The 23,120-nt window shown below is 39.7% G+C and overlaps 1 protein-coding gene across 4 annotated transcripts in view; it reads right to left on the bottom strand.

Moving 5' to 3' along the window:
- Positions 1-23,120, bottom strand: part of gps2 (G protein pathway suppressor 2) — an 831,114-nt gene that overhangs the window by 170,866 nt on the left and 637,128 nt on the right. The gene's annotated exons all lie outside the window — the stretch shown is intronic.

Below are 23,120 nucleotides of genomic sequence, written 5' to 3'. Positions count from 1 at the left end.
AAGCCTTGCGAACCTTTGTTCTCGCTTGTGTTGCGTTCAGCTCAGACGTACTTTGAGGTTCACAGATAAAAACTCGGGCGGCGTTTGAACAAAGTAAATGTTAAAGTTATGAATTATTTGTTCGCAGGAGCTGAGGGGTTGAGCTGCGTGTCGTCTCCTCTTGGCAAGCGCTCGCCGCTGCTTCTTTCAGCTGCTGCGTAGCTCAAATGTCAAAAAGACAGTAAGAGCCTCCCGGGCTCTGCAGCAGGGCAGAGAGTAAATCCACGTCAGGGTTTTGTTAATGTTAACGTGTCACCGATGCACCAAAGTCCAGACCAAGAAAGAAGGCCTGGTATTTCTTGGCGCACCTGACTTTAAGCCAAAGACTTGTTTTTACTGTAAACTGAACATGTTTTACTGCTGCCTCAAACCTCACATCTTCAAATTCACTATTAAAGAATAAATGTTAAAGTTACTCAGAAGGTTAAAAAACACTTTTTTTTAAATAAAATATGTCAAATTACTTTGTAACATGAAATATCACTGACAATAGTCTGATATCAGTATCAGGAATAAAATGTTCAGCTGGATTCACATTTCAGGCAGGAGTTTTTTCTTCTGCTATCTACGTTTTATTAATATATATTATTTTTCCCTTTTTATACGACCTGTCACAGGCGGGTATTCGCTACTTTGCAATTCGACTTTTGCGGACTTGCTCTTTCGCGATTTTTCAAAGTAAAATTGTACATGACAAAAAAATAAAAAGACTGCACGTGATTGTCAACTTTAATATATATATATATATATATATATATATATATATATATTAGAAATTTATTCATTTAAATAAAAACAAAATAACTATATACAATACAAAAAAAATAATATATATATATATATATATATATATATATACAATCAAAAAATTAAATGAAAGGCAACAGACGAAGAATAAATCTTATGATATTTGCCCCTTTTTTCCCAGAATATATTCAAACAAAAGTAATTTACAAAAAAACCAAAAAGCTAAATAAATCCACATCAACTCAAACAACTATTTGTATAGATACACATGATACTTTTCCATATTACTTCAGAAACTTAACTTTTAACTTGAATATGTACAAAGATCTGGCAGTTTTAACATCATCCTTCAGACCATTCCTATTCCCTGAATTATAGTAGATCGCTCCTTCAAACTGGTATGAAACCAACACTTCACAAACATCTCCATCCCCTTAAGATAATAACCACTCTCCCTTTTAACAAAATTTACTTAGATATTAGAAAGTAGTATGCTTTTGTGAGTCTTATACATAAACAGTAAAATATTATAATCAACCAAGTCATATAATTTTAATATTTTCAGTTGATAAACCAATGTATTTGATGGATGGCTATAATCTTTTCCAGTGATAATTCTTACGGTGGCAACAAGGATATTGGTCTGTAATTGTTAAACACACGTTTCTCACCATTTTTAAAACGAGGAATTAGCTTGGCTATTTTCATGTTGTTTGGAAATATTCCTGTTGAGAATGATAAATTACATACACAAACCGGATTCCAAAAAAGTTTGGACACTAAACAAATTGTGAATAAAAACTGAATGCAATGATGTGGAGATGGGAAATGTCAATATTTTATTCGTAATATAACATAGATGACAGATCAAAAGTTTAATCTGAGTAAATGTAACATTTTAAAGGAAAAATATGTTGATTCAAAATTTCACAGTGTCAACAAATCCCAAAAAAGTTGGGACAAGTAGCAATAAGTGGCTGGAAAAAAGGAAATTGAGCATATAACGAACAGCTGGAAGACCAATTAACACTAATTAGGTCAATTGACAACATGATTGGGTATAAAAAGAGCTTCTCAGAGTGTCAGTGTCTCTCAGAAGCAAAGATGGTAAGAGGATCAACAATTCCACCATTGTTGCGCAGAAAGATAGTGCAGCAATACCAGAATGGTGTTACCCAGCGTAAAATAGCAAAGACTTTTAAGTTATCATCATCAACCGTGCATAACATCAACAAAAGATTCAGAGAATCTGGAACATTTGCTGTGTGTAAGGGTCAAGGCCGTAAAACTCTACTGGATGCTCGTGATCTCCGGGCCCTTAAACGTCACCGCACCTCAAACAGGAATGCCACTGTCAAGGAAATAACAGAATGGGCTCAGGAATACTTCCAGAAAGCATGGTCAGTGAACACAATCCACTGTGCCATTCGCCGTTGCCAGCTGAAACTCTACAGTGCAAAGAGGAAGCCATTTCTAAGCAAGCTCCACAAGCTCAGACGTTTGCACTGGGCCAGGGGTCATTTAAAATGGAATGTGGCAAAATGGAAGACTGTTCTGTGGTCAGATGAGTCACGATTTGAAGTTCTTTATGGAACACTGGGACGCCATGTCATCTGGACCAGAGAGGACAAGGATAGCCCAAGTTGTTATCAACGCTCCGTTCAGAAGCCTGCATCACTGATGGTATGGGGTTGCATGAGCGCTTGTGGCATGGGCAGCTTGCATGTCTGGAAAGGCACCATTAATGCAGAGAACTATGTTCAGGTTCTAGAACAACATATGCTCCCATCTAGACGTCATCTCTTTCAGGGAAGACCCTGCATTTTTCAACACGATAATGCCAGACCACATTCTGCAGCAATCACAACATCATGGCTACGTAGGAGAAGGATCCGGGTACTGAAATGGCCTGCAGTTCATATCTTTCACCTATAGAGAACATTTGGCGCATCATAAAGAGGGAGGTGTGACAAAGAAGGCCCAAGACGATTGAACAGTTAGAGGCCTGTATTAGACATGAATGGGAGAGCATTCCTATTTCTAAACTTGAGAAACTGGTCTCCTCTGTCCCCAGACGTCTGTTGCATCATTGCATTCAGTTTTTATTCACAATTTGTTTAGTGTCCCAACCTTTTTGGAATCCGGTTTGTATATGTAAATGGCTCAATATTACTCACGTGATTGGGATAGTACGGGATACAGTTAAAAGTAGGGTTGGGCATCGAGTCTTGAGAATCGTTGGGATCCGGGACTAATGTTCCGGTTCTCCCGGAATCGTTCAAATTATTTATTTTCGATTCCTACTTTCGATGTCTAGTCTGCCGACCGGAAGAAGAAGCCGCCCCCTGAACACCAACGAAGAAGAATCCACAGGAAGTGTGTGCGCGTATGGACAGTGAGCGGCCGCTATCGAAAGCGTGGCTTAACTTTAATAAAATAAATAACCAGTCGGCTCAGTGCAGCACTTGCAATAATTTTATATCGTGCAAAGGAGAGTGCACGACCAACACACCGTCTTTGACGCGCTCCGCCAGTCTATTTTTGCTGCCTCCTCCTACGGCTCCGATCCTCAGAATCAGGTAAGGAAAACTATGAACTACGTCTCATACCAACATTATCAAGTAATTCATCAACATTAAGGCAGCTAACAAGTTAAACTTGACTTAAAGCGGTAGGGCAACTAAAATACAAACACCATGCTAACGTTAGCTCGTATTTTTTTCATAGACAAACAACCTGAAATAGCTAATAATGTTAGCCAGGCTCCACAAAGTGCTCCTCCGTTCACCATAGCGTCCAAGGGAAATACATCGGTGCAACTAATTGAATGAAGAGTGCCACAGAACGCTCACAGCGTATATTGTGAAAAGGTTGCATCCCTTTTCAGATGTGGAATCACCAACATTTAGGTTAGTTAGGCAACAACAATAGAGCTAATTAATAGTCCATCCTAAGCTAACGTTACAGTAACAGGGACATTACATGTTTGTTTCCATGTTTGCAGGAACATGGTGAAAACCATCAACCCAAGTACACACCACCTACCATGGACCACTTGTCAAATAAATTAATCCCATCTTGTTATAAGGTGGAGAAGAGCTGCTCTGCGCTTTAAACAGAAGATGGATGACGTGTCTGGGAGCAGATCCAGAGAAAGCTGATTGAGCAGGTGAAATGTCATTCATGCACAACTGTCCTTTTCTGCTATTAAAATGTGAAATCTAAATACTGGTACTGTTCTTTGTTGTCAACAGAGGAAGACTGTGGAGATGATGGGGTCACCATGCAGTCTGAGGAAAGGCCTGAGAATGATGGAGTGGAGGATGAGAGTGTAAGTGTATGATAGCTGAAATTATATAGATTCTCAACCTTAATAATGATCATGGTAAATGGTAAATGGAGCTTACTTCTATAGCGCCTTCCAGCCCCCTATGAGGGGCCCCAAGGCGCTTTACAGTACCAGCCATCCACCCATTCACACACACATTCATACACCGGTGGCGGTAGGCTGCCATGCAAGGCGCCATCCAGTCCCACCGGGAGCAACTCGGGGTTAAGTGTCTTGCCCAGGGACACAACGGCACATGGTGTGGGAAGTCGGGATTCGAACCTCCAACCTTCCGATCAGAGGTCGGCTGCCACTACCACTGCACCACGGCCGCCCCTCATCATGCCTTTAATGATCCCTTTTTACTGATAATACTGATGAACCTGTTTGTTTAGGAACCGCCTCCCTGCAGTCTGTCCAGAAAGTCTCCACTGGAGGAGCTTTTTGCTGAGGAAGAGGCACCGAACATAATGTCACAGCTCCATGTCCATGAAGAAACAAGTGGAGAGAGGGCTGCAGATGTACCAGAACATTCCACCAGCTGTTTTGTCTGAGGACCTGCTGCTGGTGGTGGAACCAACACAAGACTCATCCTTTGCTGTCAGATCTTGCTTTCTCATATTTATATGTTCACGCTTCTTCTACACCCAGCAAACAGGTCAGTGAGAGCTCGGGGTGCAGCATCACACACTGGACATGTGGAAATGTGTTTCCATGAGGTTTTCAAAAATAAAGCTCTCTTGTGAAAGTGTACCCCTGTGAAAAGAACAACATTTATATTAAAGTTCATAAGTTTGGTATTTATATACTGGTTGAAAATAGCCCCATGAAAAATTCATATTGTGTAAATTTTAATAAAAAGTACAAAGTTCATAGAATTAAAATTCAAATAGAAGTTCAAATTATTTTATCTAGAAAGAACTCTGGCTAGCTAGCTCAATTTATACCATGTAACGTTAAAAAAACAACTCTCCTCTAAAAAGAATCGGAATCGGGAAGCGACAGGAACTGGAATTGAAACGAAGAATCGGAACCGGAATCGCTCAAATTCAAATGACGCCCAACTCTAGTTAAAAGTAAAAATAAATAAGTTTCAGGCAGTTTAGTTTTAAAAAAACTAAAACTTAATTAAAATTCTTGACCTTGAAAGAGCAGAAAACACACTTTCTGGAACATTCAGATTTTTAAACTAGATTATAAAATGAGCAGGTCCAAATGATCGGTTAATGTAAAAATAGTATATATATATATAATATATTAATAGTTCTGATCTCAGGATTGAGGTCAGGTTTGAAAATACGTTGTTAAATATAAAATGTGTCCCACAGACTTGTTCGGATTTTCCTACCTGCTCACACAGATCTGTAATTTATGAGAAAACTACTTTAGTCCACCTGGTTTTAATGGTTTTCAGTTGCACGAATATTTCTTTGTCAAAAACACGACATGCAAGAGTTACATGAACGAATGACTTCCTTGAAAAGTGGATTATTGTGATGCAGAGCTGCGTTTCTTCTGCGTCTGATTCTTTAAGTGTTGATTTTTCTTCAGTAATTGGAAGAAAACCTGACTCACAAAGGGAAGTGTTTGTTCTCATCCTGTTGTTTGTTCGTCTGCGCTCAGGAATAAATGATTAAAAGCATCCATATAAAAATAATAAGAAGGAAGAGGAGCACATTAAGGAGAAAACTTCTCCACGCACCTCAAATCCAGCTCAAGGACATGTGGGGACATCTCTGCTCAAGACAAGTTTTCCTGCTTTATTGTTTCCCATCGCAGAGCGAAAAAGTGGAACTGGAAATACCCTGTCCTACTGTCCGTCCTACTATCTGTCCTACTGTCCGTCCTACTGTCCATTCCTACTGTCTGCCCTACTGTCTGTCCTACTGTCCGTCCTACTGTCTGTCCTGTCTGTCTGTCCTACTGTCTGTCCTGTCTGTCCTACTGTCCGTCCTACTGTCTGTCCTAATGTCTGTATTTCCCCCCAGGGATTAATAACGTTTCCATCCATCCATTTATCCATCTATCCATCCATCCATCCATCCATCCATCCATCCATCCATCCATCCATCCATCTATCCATCCATCCATCCATCTATCCATCCATCCATTTATCCATCCATCCATCCATCTGTCCATCTATCCATCCATCCATCTATCCATCCTCAGACACTCAGACTTCATATTAACAATATTACTATTAGGATTCCTTCACTTCTTCTACATCTGTTCCAGCTGATTACCTCCTACCTACTTAAGGCTGAGCTGAAGCACAAGTCTTCAGTGGACTGTTGTTTGCCACATGTATCCTCCATAGACACCTGCTGAAATCCTGCTCTGAGCCATTCTCCAGAGTGTGAACCCCACATAACTCTGAAAGAAAACAAAGCCTGAACATCTTCTTTGTCTCAGCCTTCAGCTCTCACACCTGTCCTGCTGAGATACTTACCTGGAAACCCTCTCCTTGAACTATAGAACCTGGAACTCAGCCGTCTCTTCAGACCTGTAACATAAAGAAAAACCAGGCAGAACTCTATTATTCAAACAACTTGTAATATTCTACCAACCTACATAAAGACTGTGAACTCACCTACTGTTATTCCCCATCTCAGATCCATCCTTCTATATTTGTATAGTAGAAACCACTTATCTTTTTATCTAGTCTTCTGTTAAATCTATTCAATCCTTGGTGCTCTGAACCCTAGGTTAGAAAGAGCTACAAAAATTAGTTACATGCTCCTAAACTGTCTACCCTAAAAGTGAAGGGCCTGTTTGATTAGAAATGTTTCTTTTTACCATTCCACCATAGGTGTTGCATCAATTATATGTGAAGGGGATGTGTCCCCCTCCCATTTAAAAAATATATTTTTGACCCCCCCCCCCCCCCACACACACACACAACACACATTCACAATTACCATGAAATATTAAATAGTTCACCCAACACTGCTTCTATTTCTTCATGAACAAATCCATTCCACTTGATTAGTAGGAGAATGCTCAAACCATTAAAGGTCCACTCCGGGTTTTCGTAGCTACCTACAACAACTCGCCACACCTCCTGCAGTGGTTTCCGTAGGATGCGTGAAAGAAGCGGAGCGTGCTCTATTCACACAAGGAGAGCTGTTGGTCAGGCTACTTCTTGTTTACTTATGTAGGTAAACGTAGATGTTTAACACCCTATTAAAATACACCAGAATGCCGGAAATTGCATCTGACCCTTCCTACTAGTTCATTCAGATATATGCAGGTTCAGTTGGAACACACTTGATGTGTCCATCCATAATCCTACAATTATCAGGTCCAGAAGACATTTGAAAACGTAAATACCCTTTTTTTTTAATAAAATGTTTCATCTTGAAGTTTGACCAGAAAGATAAAAATATAAAACTACAATTTTCTCTGCTGATGTAGCTCCATGATTTTGGTCATAGGAGGCAAAGATTTATTGACTTTGTTCAGCTTTTGCACAGAGTAAATCATTCCATCACACATCTACATGTTCAGCCTTTTCTAAGTTTTTAATTGGAAAAGTGTTGCAAACAGTTTAAAGGGCAATGATGATTAATTTTACAAAATTCAGTTGCATGACATAAAAAAGTACTAATGTTAAAAAATATGTAAAACCAGACAAATTTGCACGTTCTAGTAAGGGCCCAAATTATATTCTTGAGCTGTGCTTGACTAACGTGTGACTCAGCTTGAACAAAGGGTGAGTCATGCATGTAAAGCCTGAGGCACCAGGTGATGCAGGTTCACACTCTCAGGTTCTGCAAGGCTGAATATATGAAAACATGGAGCAGAAGCAAAGCTTTATGTTGCTGAAATAGAGCTGATTTAAATGCAAACCAGCTCATGTCTGACTCATATGGAGGCCACCAGGTGCCAGCGTTTGAAATTACAATGGAGGTCACACTAATCTCTTTCCTCAGATAAGTAAACCGTATACATGCAGATGTGCAAAACATTGGTGTCTATGTGCCTCAGGTGTTGCATTTAGCTTGAATTTCAGTGTGGAGATGAGGAGGACTTTGGTAAGAGAAAAAAAGGTCAACACCAGAAATTAAATAAGGGATTTAGGGACCATCAACATCCAGCTATAATATTCAGTAACATCAGTGAAACTGGGTTCTTGCACAAAACAGTTCTGTGAAATAACCACACAGACAAGTGTCTTGATGCTTTTTCTGGCCATTTATAAATCACCAATGGAGCCACATCCCACACAGACCTGAGCGTTCAGAAATGGAACGAGCATCGGGAAACCAAAGCAAACAGACCGTATGTGATCAGATTCAGTGTTCAGTCAGGTCGTCTGGACGGTTTCTGTTTTTTGCTGAGACGTTTCGTCCTTCATCCGAAGGATTTCTTCAGTCTGAGGAATTTGAGGGAGTGTGGTATTTGTGGGACACCAGGTTGTTCCTGGTTGTGGCTCCTCAGACTGAAGAAGACCTTCGGATGAAGGACGAAACATCTCAGAAAAAAAAAAAACATGTCCAGATGATCAGACTGAACATTGCTGGATTTGTACCTGGATTATTGAGCATGAACTTTTGGTGTTTTGAACTATTTTAGCATGACTGCCCCAGAGGAAGTTGCCTGGGGAGGGAGCGGGCCCCAGAAACCATCTTATCACCAGCAAACAGTTTTTTTCCACAATGGAAGTGTGGTATTTGTGGGACTCTAGGTTCTTTGTGGCTCCTCAGACTGAAGAAGTCCTTCGGATGAAGGATGACATGTCTCAGCCAAAAAAAAAAAAAAAAAGAAACCGTGCAGATGACCTGAACATTGTTGGATTTGTACCTGGATTATTAAGAAGGGGTTCTCTCCAGACCAAAAGAGGGTGTTTCTGGACCATATGTGTATGTAGGGGGCAAACACTGATTGGTTTGCTGTATTTGCTTCTCTTTAAGGAAGTTATGTCAGCTTTTTTTTTAACTGAAGGTTTCTAAGAAACTGCGTTATAGCTGCTGTCAAACACAAGAAGATTCTCTTTTGTTCTTGGGTTGTAGCTGCACCTGACACAGGTTGGCTTGAGTGTGGTCTGGGTACAATGAAATATGAAGCATCTGAAGCGAAACCTGCTCCTATTTTCAAAAAGTCTGGTCTCAATTAAAGATCATGAGTCCTCTAACGAGATAATGACCCAAAACAAAAGTAAAAAACAAAATTTGCTCTTTAGAAGTGCTCTTCTATGTGATCTGATCTATGAAAGGAGCTGAAACATGGAGTAGGATTGACCCTTAAAATGTGAGACAGCTGATGGAAGTTAACCAGTAAACAGAAATACCTGCTCCAGTTGCAGAAATCTTACAGAAACTGAATTTCATCTGCAGTGACTGATTTAAAAGTTGAACAAGAAATTGTGAAGTTAAAGGAAACATTCTTTGGCCCAATGCCAGTTTAAGTATCATTATTATTTTGGTTACTTTATTTTTATTTTTTTGTATTTACGAATTGATTTTAACTATTTTCACATTATTCAACAACCAAACCAGATTTTTTTTTGTTCCAGTAACGCCTTGTTTTTTAATCGTCCAATCAGATGTGACCGTCCAGATACATCTTCCGAATTTGTCTGCAGAGATACCTACTTGGGATTATTGAGCATGAACTTTTGGAGTTCATCAGATTATTAAGCCATGGCACAATCTCACCTTTTCACACGTTGGCCTTTTCGCCTCTGTTACTACCTCCCTTCGCAGCACAAAGGAGCATCAGGGATGGGTTGGTTTTGGACCCCCCCCCCCCCACACACACAGACTATTCAGAAGTCACAACAAAGGGGCCAGAAGGCCTCGAAGTTTGTGCGTGAGATGCATTCTGAAAGCGGTGACAGCTAAAATACATCAGACAGTTTCAGAGAATTTCTATAGTTCATCCATCTTGGAGAATGGCTTGTGTTGGTTAAGATGCCGTCTTCTTAACTCTGGATATTTTTTAATCTGATGTTTTTATTTTCCGTTTATATTTTTCTTCTGTCAACACGTTCCAACAAAAAAGCAGTAAAACCATGCTGCACCACAAGATGGCGACAATGTCAAAGCCCCAAAAACCCACATACAGTATTTTTCTTTGAACTTGAAGAACAAAGTAAACCACGAGGCAGCAACTACTTACAAAGAAAAAACTCGTAGGTGAGCCCAGATGAGAACCTGGACATGGCATGAATGCACGATGCTCAACCAAAGCTGGAGTGAAGACTGAAGAACTAAACAGACTGGGACTAATGGGTAAGACTAATAGGAAATGTGTGGAGGTAACAAAAGAAATCCCATAAACTCTGTGGAGCAAATAATTTAACCATGGGTGTTAACATGATAAGAAAATTAAAATATTTGGGTGACTGGATATTTAAAGTTCAAGGAATTCTTGAAAAGTTCAGAGGACATGTCCTAGAGACCAAACATGAGCACTGCAAGTGGATGACAAAAACCATCATTAATAAATACAGCAATTCAAACAGACACACTTGAATAAAAGAAATTGTTCTGATTGTTGAGCTTCAGCTACTTAACCATTAGCAGCTACAACTACATTGGATAAAAGTACATTCTGTTTTTCTTCGTGTGACGAACAGAAATAATGCAACAACGCACCTTAGGCCAATTATCACATGAAGAACATTAAAAGTATCAGTGCCTTCACCAATTCAAAAAAATGGGGTGGGGAGGGATTAATCTGATCAGCATAAGAGCAGCCCAGCTGCTCTAATGTCAAGTGAAAATTGGACTTGTTACCATGGGCAACAGGCCGACATGACCCAAGTGACACAAAAGCAGCTGAGCCTCAGAACCTCAGAGTTTTTGACAGCTACACTCTTCTGCCACGACAGAGAGAAAGTCACCAACTCTGTACAGAACATTGGTGTGTTGTCAATTACTGCTCCTGTCCCAACTTTACAGCTGTGTCCAAAACCACCGAGAACACACGGCTTTGTTGCTTATCTCAGAGGTCGGAACACGGATCCAGTTTAAGTGTGTTCCAGTTGCAAGCTGGACAACCAATAAGACTCTCGGAAAGTCAGTGACCAGGCTAACTTATTAGCAAAACAAGCTACTATCAATGAGTGTTTCTGCTTTTCTTTGAATTCAATCACTGAAGCAACGAATCCACCGACAGAGGTTGGAGAACTATGTCACTGACTGATTTAAACAGAGATAAACCTATGAACGTGTATAAAACAGTTTATTATAGTAGCTACTGGGAAATTCCATGAGCATGTCAGCCATATTAGATTTTGAGGTTGAGGCTGGTAATAAACCGAAAACTTTTTTTTTCTTCCCCCCAACAACATTTTTTACTTGAGAGAACAATTAAAACATTTCCAGACAGCTGACAAGCATGAGTTTGGTCAATAAATGGACCAAAACTTGTGCTGATGAAATGGAGAGGTGAATAAGCAGTAAAATAACAGCTGAGACTCCTACGTCAAGAAACTTGAGCTGCCTCAAGTGGAGGACTTCAACTATCTGGCTGTCTTGTTCATTAGTATTGGTAGAAGGGAGTGGGATGAACGGATCCGGGCCTTGACCTCAGTAATGAGGGCGCTGCTTTGGTCAGTCTTGGTGAAGAAAGAGTTGAGTTAAATGGGAAAGCTGTGTTTTTCACTATATCCAACAAAGTTCAGTCAGGTCATCTGGACGGTTTCTTTTTTAAGCTGAGATGTTTCGTCCTTCATCCAAAGGACTTCTTCGATCTGAGGAGCCACTAAACTGATTCCCACAACAACAGCATACTCCATAGTGGAAAACACCACTTGTTTGGTGGCTCCTCAGATCGAAGAAGTCCTTTGAAAGAAGGATGACATATCTCAGCATAAAAAGAAACCGTCCAGATGACCAGACTTAATTGTTGGATTTTATACCTGGATTATTGAGCATGAACTTTGTTTTTCATTATATGTCCCTACCCTCACCTGTGCTTATGAGGTATGGATCATGACCCAATGAATTAGATCCTGTATACAAGCAGCTGAAATCAGCTTCCTTCGTAGGGTGGCCAAACTCAGCCTCAGAGATAGGGTGAGTAGCTCCGTCATCCTCCGTTTCTCATCATCCAAAGGGAGTAGAGCCGCTGCTCCTTTGCATCAAAAAGAATTCAGCTGAGGTAGTTCAGGCCCTGTTGAGGTTTTCCAGGTGTGTCCATTAGGGAGAGGCCTCGGGGCAGACCCGGAACTCACTGGAGGGGTTATGTATCCTTTTGTCTGGAAACAACTTGGGGTTCCCCAGGAGAAGCTGGAGAGTGGGATGTTTGCCTCCGTGACCCGAACACAGATAAGTGATAGAAAATGGAGACTCTTCCACATTGTTAAAGATTGCATATTCATAGATTCATTAAATGTATTTTTAATTGTTATGGACATCAACTAACTTGTACCAATCTGATTACGATGGACCCTAGAGTAAAACCTTTTGTTTGCTTCAGCTTCACCAAACTGAAACAAATGGTTTACTGAATGGAAGCAAGACAACAATTTGGACCGTGATGGTTGTCACAGTTTCTAAATATGCAGTCTGCAGCATTTTAGAACAAAGACATAGTTTTATTTCGTATAGGCTTCGTCCTTTAAAGGCTCCAGTATACTGCCGCGTACGTCCATACACGCGGTACGCAGAGGGTTCAGACATGATACTCCAGCAGAGCAGCTTCACAGACAAGGGGTGTTTACCTTCGGGACAAATTGAGGTTGCTTATTGATCATTTGCTGACACGCCTACTGGATTGATTGACAGGTCGGAAAAAAGAAAAAAAGCGAGTGCTGGCAGCCACAGCGGTGTTCTGTGTTTATATGTTGTTAATAAAAAGATCTAAAAAAAAAAAAAAAAAACAGAGAGCGCTGGCTCTACAGCCCCCACATCAGACCAGCCCACCAGGAAATCTCCAGACCCTCCCGCAGCCACGCTGGACCTGAGTTTAATTCGCTTGTGACATATTCCTCTATTTCTCACCATTTCAGTCATGGCATCAACGGAGGAGGAAGAGATCACTTGCCTCTTGGCAAAAAAACAAAAGAAAAGGCCAGATCAGGGATGAAGAAGGGGAATTTAATACATTGGTGTCGCATACAAAACAGTCCGTCGCTGGGCAGTTTATTGTGTGACACCGCGTATGCGTTCGTAAAAATTTGAGCTTTGCACGGAGGGTACGCTGGGTGGATGCGTATGGATGTACGCGGCAGTATACTGGGGGCTTAAGGCTGTTGCTAGCGGGTTTATCCTCGTGCACAGTGTGCCAGCACTGAAAACTTTACTCCACGCTCACCTGCTGTCTGGGCCCCACTCCCGTCCCTATAAATTGCCTTTGAGACCGGGGATCGACTCCCCGTTTTCTTCGGCCAGCAAGCAGCATAAGAAAACTGACACAGAAGAAGATTTTAAGCGGACTGAATACTTCCACAGCTCCGATTGCACATCATCTGCGAAGAGGCTTCATGGCATAATACACAGGTAGGCTCTCATTTTTCTTTTCGGAGCACTAGACAGGTCTCGAACGTTTCCGCCTTCATCTAGGCGTTAGCTAGCAGCCTCACTCCCCCCCTCTCAGATAGAGGGCTGGAGACAGGGCTGCCGCCGACAGGGTTTTTTTCCCTTCCTCCAGCGATTAAAAAAGCACTCGTACATGTTCTGCCCGGCATATTCGGGAAGTGGTGAACGCTAGACCTAGCCGTGCCGGAGCCATTAACCCGGGGGGAATGTTTGCCAACCCGCACTCCAGCTGCCAAGACCCAGTCTGACCACGTTCCAGCGTGACAGTGTACTGTAGGGAGCAACATATCTATGACCTTTATTGCCTTTCAAAGACATTTGATCCCTTTAGTTCAATTTTATTATAATTATGTATAATTAAGTTCAAGTAAACTTAAGTTTAGGCAAAATTTGATCTTCCTTATGTCTAGGGTTAGGGTTAGGGATGCTCAAAACCTCTCACTTAGCAAGATTTGAAGTTAAATTTACCGTAAACTTGATTGACGTGTATGTTCGGTAGCTTTGTTCCTTAGCTTTAAAAGAACATCACTGCCTCCCCAGAGAGTGGACGACGCGATCTGGAAAAAGAACAAGTTGAGAACGGACGCTGCACCTTTTCCTTAATTAAAGATTAATGAGAAACTGCTTGCCGGTTCAGAGGTTTCTCAAAGCCTGGTTTTACTCTTCTGATTGAGGTTATGTAATGCTTCTTAATACTTCATGCGTCGCACTAAAGAAGCAATAATATCTGTCAGAGAGGCAGACTTAGTCCTTAAATGACATGGTGGGATGTTTGAAGATGGCGTGTTGACAACATATTGATCAGCTGTTTTTCCAGCTGCCTGATCAATTAAACCACAGGAATCTGAGCAGAACTGCTCTGAAATAAAGAGGAACCTGCCAAGGAAACATCCAAGGACTTGAAACACTTGTCTTCTTTCATTCAGAGTGAAAACTTCTGCAAACAAATATCGTTAAAGCTCTCTGGTTTAGACATGAGAACGCTTACAAAAGGTTTTCACTCATTCAAGGGAAAGACTTAAACATTAAAAATATACTGTTGCCACTTTGATTTGCAACCAGCTTTTCAGCACAATTTCAGCTTTAACAAATAGTAGAAGTTTGCTAAAGGGAGAGCAAAGAACAAGATCGGTCCACGTAATTTAAATACAGATGTGATAGACTCGCTCTATCACAGTGTGTTTTAAGTACAGTACTGTACATAATATTTTTTTTTTTACAAAAAGTGTCACCGTTTTGTAGTTTTCTTTCATTAGGCCTTCACTGTTTTGCCAGTCTAAAGAACTACGTTACCAAGAAGCCATCAGTTCACTTCCCAGAAGTCAACACTGCTTCCATCTACTGCTTGCTGCCAACGGAGGGAAAGTTTTGCAACCAAAGTCAGAAGTAACGATAATAAGCTCAATGAACTAGCAGGAGGAAAGTATAAAATACTTCTGAAGCTGAACTCATCCTTCAAGTTATATCTTCACTGCTGAGTAGCTGGGCTGGTCCAGAGGACCAGATTTAACTTTTTTAGACTATTGGTTATTCATTCATATTTCATATTTGCCATAATTCCATATTGTCACTATTCAAACTGAAAATAAACGTCACAGAATTGTGATTTTAACTGACTGGGTTTTGTGGTTTTTTTTTATTTTTTTTATTCAAGTGAGGGGAATCGCAACATTGCCAAGAATTCTCTATAATCTTTGATCAAGGTCGACTCGCATTCTTTATTTTGATTGCACACCTGTGAACAAGGTTCTCAGACCTTCTTTATTTAAATATATCTCTACAGGACTCTGTGTCGGTCCGTTGTGGTCAAGAGGGAGCTGAGCTGTAAGGCGAACGTCTTTGTTTACCGGTCAGTCTACTTTCTACGTTTTGGCAACTTCCCCTTTCTGTTCTCTGAAATCTTCCAGGGTACAAATACATAATTATGTCTTCCTCAGTTAGTTCTTTCTTACTAATGGACACCTCCCACAGGAGCAGCTGTAGAGGCACACTTAGTGTGTTTTGTGGGACAAAGACAGTCTTGTACTCCGTCATAAAGCCTCCTCTCAGGTCCACAGATGGAAGCTGTTGAAGGGACAATGATGTCCTTGCAAGCCTTCAGTGTGCTACTACTTAACTAACTGATCCGAGCCTCAGATGTGCACTCATTAAATCTTAAATACCATGTTTTATTTTTCCACTGTAGCAAAGAAACTGGCGGCTGTCTCAACACAGAGCAGGGTGTAAAAAGATTATTTTTTTGTTCAGCCCTTTGTGATTCATTCAGCGTGAGTCACCACACTGGAGTCCACACCTTGGAGAAAGCTGAACCATGACTGTACCCTGGATGCCCTGACAAACGGTTGGAGAAGATGTTTTTAGGTATGCAATATTCTGGGGGAGTGTTTTCCTTAAGGCTGGTGGCTCGCGGTAAAGGTTAGCCGTGGAGGATAAGACTGCGTGGTGCTCAACTTAGATTAACTACTGTTGTTGAGGATTCAGCTTGAGATCTGTTTGGCTGTCTTCAGGGTCAGAAAAAAAAAAGTGAGTCAGTGCTTGGACTTACTTTTATTTGCTGTGCCCAGAAGGAGACATCTGCTGCAACGATAGATCCCACGATACATTAACTGCTCTACTTTACTCAGTCTGACCCCGCAACACTGTCTTGGAGCAATTTGTGAAAATGTCACAAAATCTAATATAATGATTGAACCATAACACAACATTTTTTGTTGTTATAGATGGGAACACCGAAATAACTTTAAACAGTCTCATGGCATTTTGTGAAACACTCTCCAAAAGAGAAGTCACCATTTTAAAGGTGAAGGGGTCTGTAGAATTTTAATAGTAGAGTTAAAGTCATCCAGCAGACCTACCGTTATAGAGCCTGGGTTAAAGAAATGGTTTTACACATCAGTACGTAATTAAAATGAGCCGGCCTTTACTAGATCCTACAATTACTCAAATCTAACCCCAAGTTAAAAAAAATGCAAACAGATTCCATCATTTTGTTATTTGTTAATCAAAAACAAACTTGCACTCACTCAACTTGCACTCAAAAGTGAATTACAATACTCTTAATAACAAATATGTAAATAAGGTTTTCAGAGACAAATCTTCCTAAATTTAACAGAATTGCATATATTAAAAACAGGCTGATAAACTTACCGGTACTTTAGGCACTTGTTAAGATTAATAGATAATTATTTATAGTTTAAAAAAAAACTTTGTGGCTTTTATACCACTAAGATAATGCAAAGTGCAGATCTAAATAATACAATCTCAGTCTTGTTTCAATTTAGAAAGAGAAAATCACAAGTTATACAGTATTCTTTATCTTTAAAATATGCTTATAGTCTAACTAGTAGATTGTTTTTATATGATTTCACAGATATGTAAAGTCTAGATGTAATGTAGTTAAAAAAAAGACCTAATGGAAGCATCAAAGAAAAACAAAATATTAATCCAAGCACACAGCCATGTGGAACTCCATGAATAATGACGTGTTCCATTTATTTTAGAAATTGGATGTGAGATCTGGGGGTGATGTCAAACCAGAATTAATTGTGTTCCTGTTGTAAGTTGGAAAACCAAAAATTGTTGGGCTCAGTAGCCAGGCTAACTAGCAGAACAAGTTGATGACATGTTTCTTTGGGTCCTCTGCGTTCAAACACAAATTGCGCATTCGTGGTTGAATAATACTGTGTGTGACAGATTTACTGAAATAAAAACCAACAGAAATCAAAATAAAAAAGTTTGCATTATCACATCTTTTCATGCATGAGTCATGGAGTCATGGTCAGCAACCTTTGACCTTCCCCTTTGGAATTTTGGCGTTAGGGGGCTTCCGTACACAAATTGAGTATTTCATACAGAAAAACTATTTTTGAAGATGTTTCCATAGTCTGGAGTTTAGAATAGGAAAATAGCTATCTATTTTTTCCCTCAAAATCACAGTATGCTCAAAGTGAGCAATTAAAACTCAAGCTGACTTTTTTCTTTCCAAAGAGGAACATTTGTTCCAGCCCTTTAATAACTCTTATCCTCACATTGAATAGAAGCTATTTTTTCAGTTCAGTGATATTTTGCTACACTTTATTATTCCTTTTTAATATAGTGGCACATTAATCTTGGCGAGCAGTTTAATATCATTTCTACAGGCCTGGGCTGTTCAGTATACCTCCACTTTTAAAGGCCCGTTAAGCCGTGTTTTCTTCAGCAGGCCTGTTTTTATGAGGTTCTTTTGATAGTTTTTGTTGCAGAGCCTTTAAAGTGTCGTCACGTGCCGGCTGGCCGAAGCCCCGGCTGGCTTCAAAGCACTCCTGTCACCTAATGATAATGAATGCTGTGTGTCTGCTCAACGTGTTGATCATGCTTCGCTCTCGCCTGTTAAAGCAACCCGCAGCAGGCACAGATTTCCTGCTTCATTTATCTGTCGGCTGCTCTCCATCTGTGGTCACGAACCTTCTGCCGCAAATGTGTTCGAAACCATATGGTCCAAAATCAGGGGAATGCTTTTCCGATCCAAGGCAAACACTTTTGATTGCAGTGAGTCTGTGCACGCCTCATGTCTTTCATAAAGTTCGACGCTCAGCGTTCTTCGAAGGAATTTACTGTAAATCGCTCCCTGCCTTTGAAACCAGAGTTTTCAACTAAGATTATCTCTCGTTGACAAATGATGCAGTTGAAGCCGTTCTGATCAAGAATTAAAAATCCAATTTTAAGTGATGTCATGGATCACATGTCTGTTAGAGATTAAAGTATGTGTTGTGGATCACTGTCAATTTGAACATCTGGAATGTTGAATAATTGAATATTTATGAAGCATTCACACTATTGTGATAAATTTTTCTAACGTATGTATTTCGGCGTCTTCCTCTTTCCACAATTTTTGTGCTATTTCAACAAATCTTACATCAAAACAATCAGCTGTTTCAGGACAATCCTCCTACGACTTTTGGTATTGGTGCAACTTTAGCTTTTTGAAATATTTAGCCTTTTCTGCCACTTTTTTCTCATAGAAAATGAATTTGCACATTTTACATCCTTCATATCTTTATATGTACATATGTATATGTATATATACAACCTTTTACTGCTCCTTTCACATTTTGTTCAGCTTCTTTCAGCTTCCTTGTGCAAACTTAAATTTGTTTTCAGCTTTTTTGCTGCTGTTCGGCGTATTGTTTTTATGCTACTAGTGCTAAGTGTATTTTTGGTTGGCGTTTTTCTTAGTTCATATCTTGGAGCTTATTACTGTTTTTCTTTTACATTTTATATTTTTGTTGCATGTAACTGGGACCCTGTGTACACTGTTTCATTCCACCACATGTACCAAATGTGGTGTGTATGACAAATAAAAAAACTGAATCCTTGAGCTACTTTAAGCTAATTTCAGCTGTTTGCTCCTTTTAGATTCTTTCGCTAACTACAACATTTTTTGTGCTTCTTCTAACTTCTTTTTTCTAATTTGAGCTTGTTATGCTCCTTTCAGCTTACGAAACATTCTGCAAGTTTTAGCTTTTTCTGCTAGTTCAGCTACTATTTAGCTATTTTTTTTGTTGTTGCTAATTTTAGTCTTTTCAGCCAATTCCACTTTTTTTGCACTCATTTCAACTTTTTTCATCCAATTAAGCAAAAATGTGCTCTCTCCACTTCCTTCTAGAAATTTAAGTTTCTTTCTGCCTTTTTAGCTACTTTTCAGCTGTTTTTTGCTAATTTCAGCTGTTTACATATAAAAATAAGCACTTTTTTGTGCTTATCTTCGCTTCTTTCAGCCTAATTTGGCAAACAGGTTCTTTCTGATTTCTTCTGCTAATTTATACCTGTTCTACCTGTTCAGCTACGTTTTGAGAACGTTTTTTAACTAATTTCAGCTGTTTTTAAATAAATTCAAATTTGTTGTGGTAATTTTTGCTACTTTCAGCCTAATTAACTTCTTTCTAATGACTTCAGCTTGTTCTATTCCTGTCAGCTTCATTAGGCTAGTTTCAGCCTTTTCTGCTATTTCAGCTACTATTTAGCTGTTTTACGCTAATATTAGCTTTTCAGCTAATTCCACGTTTTTTAGCTCATTTCAGCTCTTTCCACTTCCTTCTAGTAGTTTAAGCTTCTTTCTGCCTTTCAGCTACCTTTCAGCCATTTTTTTGCCAATTTCATCTTTTTTTAGCTATTTTCCTAAATTTTGTGCTAATTTCTGCTTATTTAAATCTAATTCAGCAAATATGTGTTCTTTCTACTTTCTTCTGCTAATTTAGGCTTGCTTTTCCATTTCAGCTGCATTTCAGCATGTTTTTAGCTATTTTCAGCAGTTCTTCAGCAAGATCTTCTGCAACAAGCATTCACACTGCATTTTCGCAGGAAATGCAATTTCTCCATAATAATTTATGTTTAATTTGTTCAATTTGTGGCGCCCATTTTGAATATGGTTGACTCCAAATGGTCATCCGTTGTCGAACCATTCAAACTGCAATGATCATCTAAGGGTTCTTGAGTTTCATTAAAATCCCTTCAGTGGTTCATGAGATATTTTGCTGACAGACACAGGCATCCACAGTGCCTGCCTTTTGACCTTTTTGGAGGCGGGTGATGACAGTCTAGGAAGCCAGTGAAAGCTCCATAAAGAAAATCATGGACTGTATGAAAAGACGGATGTAACAAATCAATAACTGGGAAAGGCACTACCTACTGGGGGGCATTAATAAAACACTAAAGGAGACCTTTCAAATGTGCTGGGTCAAAGCAATCTATTTGTGCCTCTTCCTCACCCCTGCTATCTCCTGTCCCCTCTGTTTGGTGACCAGATAAAAGAGGGCTCATTGTGAACAAAGCTCAGGGTTTGACAGGACTTTGGACACCTGTGAGGGACTGAAGCTCTCTGTTTGCTCAGGCTGGGCAAAGTGTGTGGGGGGGTGACATCTGAGCATTGGCAAGACTTCGAGGTTATGAGCAATATGGGGAAAAACAATAACGGAGAAGTTTTGCTCTAAACCAACGATTGTACAACCATGTTGAAATCCTTGAATAGCCCTGAAACATCTGCCTTGTTGCCTGGATACCATGAAAGACACAAAACTGCATGTTCTTGTTTTAAAATGTAATTTTATAAAGCAGCCATTAACGGAGGCTTTTATAATCTCCTTTAATTACAATAACAACCCGCAACGTAAATGATTTTTACATCCACCGCGAGAGCGAGCACCGCCGGAGATGCTGCGATAACTTCTCAGACCGAGGCGTCGCCATGGGAACGTGACTCATCATAAGTCTTTCTGCTTTACCTGTGGCAGCTGCACGGTGCTCGTGAAAGCTGTTTTTATGCTCCTTTTGTTTGCCAACCCTCGGCGCCGAGCCTCACTTTTCAATAACACGTATCAGATGGCTGGAAACACAATGAAACGCAGGAGCGAAGAAAAGGCTTCTGTTGCAAGTTCAGTTCCACGGGAGGTTTATGAAGGTGATGGGCTTCCTGTATGACATGAACATGACTGAGCAAAAGAGAGATGTTGCTGAGTTAGTCCATCTATCAGTCTTTTTTGGGACTCCAGCTGTGTTTTGAAGCACCCGGGAGAAAAGTTTTCTCAGGAAAATGACAAAAGTTGCAGCATCATGTTGCTAGCTTTCTTTCATAACTTGATTATCCAACAAGAACCTGATTTTTTTTATGTATTAGCTGAGCTGTGGAGTAGATGGAATGAGGGCAACCTTTTTGCTTTATATAAAAAAGATGTCTCGTTAATGTTTCTACTAAGGTAACAAAGTCGCTGCACGTCCTGAAGTGTACCGGAGAGCTGAGCTGGATGTCGGAGGAAGGGTGCAATGTTCTGGTTCAACACATAACTCCACATCTTAACTTCCTCCTTAAATCTATCCCTCCTCTCCTAAACTTCTCTATTAACCAAAAATCAAGCTAGATGCCTTCAGAGATGAATCGGTCTCACTCAGTAATGTTCTGTTGTCTTGTTAGTAAAGCGTGCCAAGTTTATTAATCAGAAACAGATCAGCAAATCAATGTGTACATGTTTTGATGTTAAATTTTGATTCTGTTAAATAAACGACCACATTTATTCTGATGGGTCAAAGATAAAATGGCGTCTCATGTCACTGATTAAACACTCCACTCATAAGTTATCTCGGTCACAGAACAGAAATTTAACTCGAAAAAGAAAAGAATCCGTTGTAATTAAACAATTAATATTCTTTGTGCTTGAACTAGCTTTAAGAATAATTAATTAGTAGTGAAGTTAACCCTTACATCACTACATAGATCAACTGCCTTAAAGGGATCTCTGAATATTTGGACATATTGACTTTAATGTGTTCTTATTTCTCTATTCTGAGTCATTTCTCCATTTTCATCTCTGTCAACACACTCCGGTACAAATGAAAGGATTGAACATCAGATAAGATCCAAAATAAATGTTCAAGCTGAATGAAACGTGCACTCGAGCAACCTACATTATTTACCCAGAATGCATTGCAGCGTAAATAAAATGTTGACGTTGGTGTGTCATTGAATTTTTAAAATATAAAAATTAAACAGCCTACAGTATTTTTACAGTCTCCTATTTATAGCTGAAGTAATTATTTATCAAATAAGGTCTATTGTTCCAACTAGTCGGAAATCCTTTTAACAAACAAAAAGATATTCTTCTGGAAAAAAGGTGGGAAATATGCTGAAAATGGCTGGAAAACATGTACAGACAAGTTTTGTATGTCCTACCAAAAAGCCCAAAGAACGATTATTCAAGAACACTTAATAAAACAAAAACTTTTTCTTGGAAGGAAACTAAAACTAAAAATAATGTTGATGTTTAAACACTAATGTTGGAATCAGATATTTAATAATGGCTGCAAGGTTACCCAGTTTGAAATGTTTCTGGGTTGTGTCTGGTCCCTATGCTTTTTGAACACAGAAAGTGACCTAGTTTTATATTTGTTCATTTTCAAGATATTTCCATTTTGTACAACACATAAGAAAATAAAAATGTATTAATATAGTCCTGTTAGTACTTCATGTCACCAAAGGGCTCACAGTTTGATCAGCTCACATATCAATATCAAGACAGTGAAGATGATAGCAGGTTGTAGGTTCTACGAGTTCATGAATGAGGACACAACAATGTAAAGTGGGTTGTGATCCATCTATTTACCATGTTTCTGAATATAAAACCAGCATATATCTCTCACATTGTAAATACCATCCGTTGTTACCATCAGCTACACCATTAAAAAAACTATTCTCCACGCACACGAGAAATGTTAGAGCTCAGTTTTGTCTCTGTGCGCTGCTTCAGCTGTGTTGTCACACACTAAGAGGTGTGGAGGAGGTCCATCTGTCACAGCAGCACCAACCCTCTAAACATAATCCTGCGCTGCCGTTCACAGCACGCCCACATCTTTTCATCCTTGCTGGCTCCTTCCCAGGCAGCACCGGTGAGCTGAATAATACAAAACAGAACAACTGTTGAACAGCATGTTGTGCACTGATTGCATTTTATGGCTCTAATGATGAACAGCAAACTTATGATCATTGAGCT

The sequence above is a fragment of the Nematolebias whitei genome, chromosome 1 (genome assembly GCF_014905685.2).
Source record: "Nematolebias whitei isolate Nwh7 chromosome 1, NemWhi1, whole genome shotgun sequence".
Classification (NCBI taxonomy): domain Eukaryota; kingdom Metazoa; phylum Chordata; class Actinopteri; order Cyprinodontiformes; family Rivulidae; genus Nematolebias; species Nematolebias whitei.
Note: the sequence above shows the minus strand (reverse complement) of the source record. Positions and strands in the feature narration are given on the sequence as shown.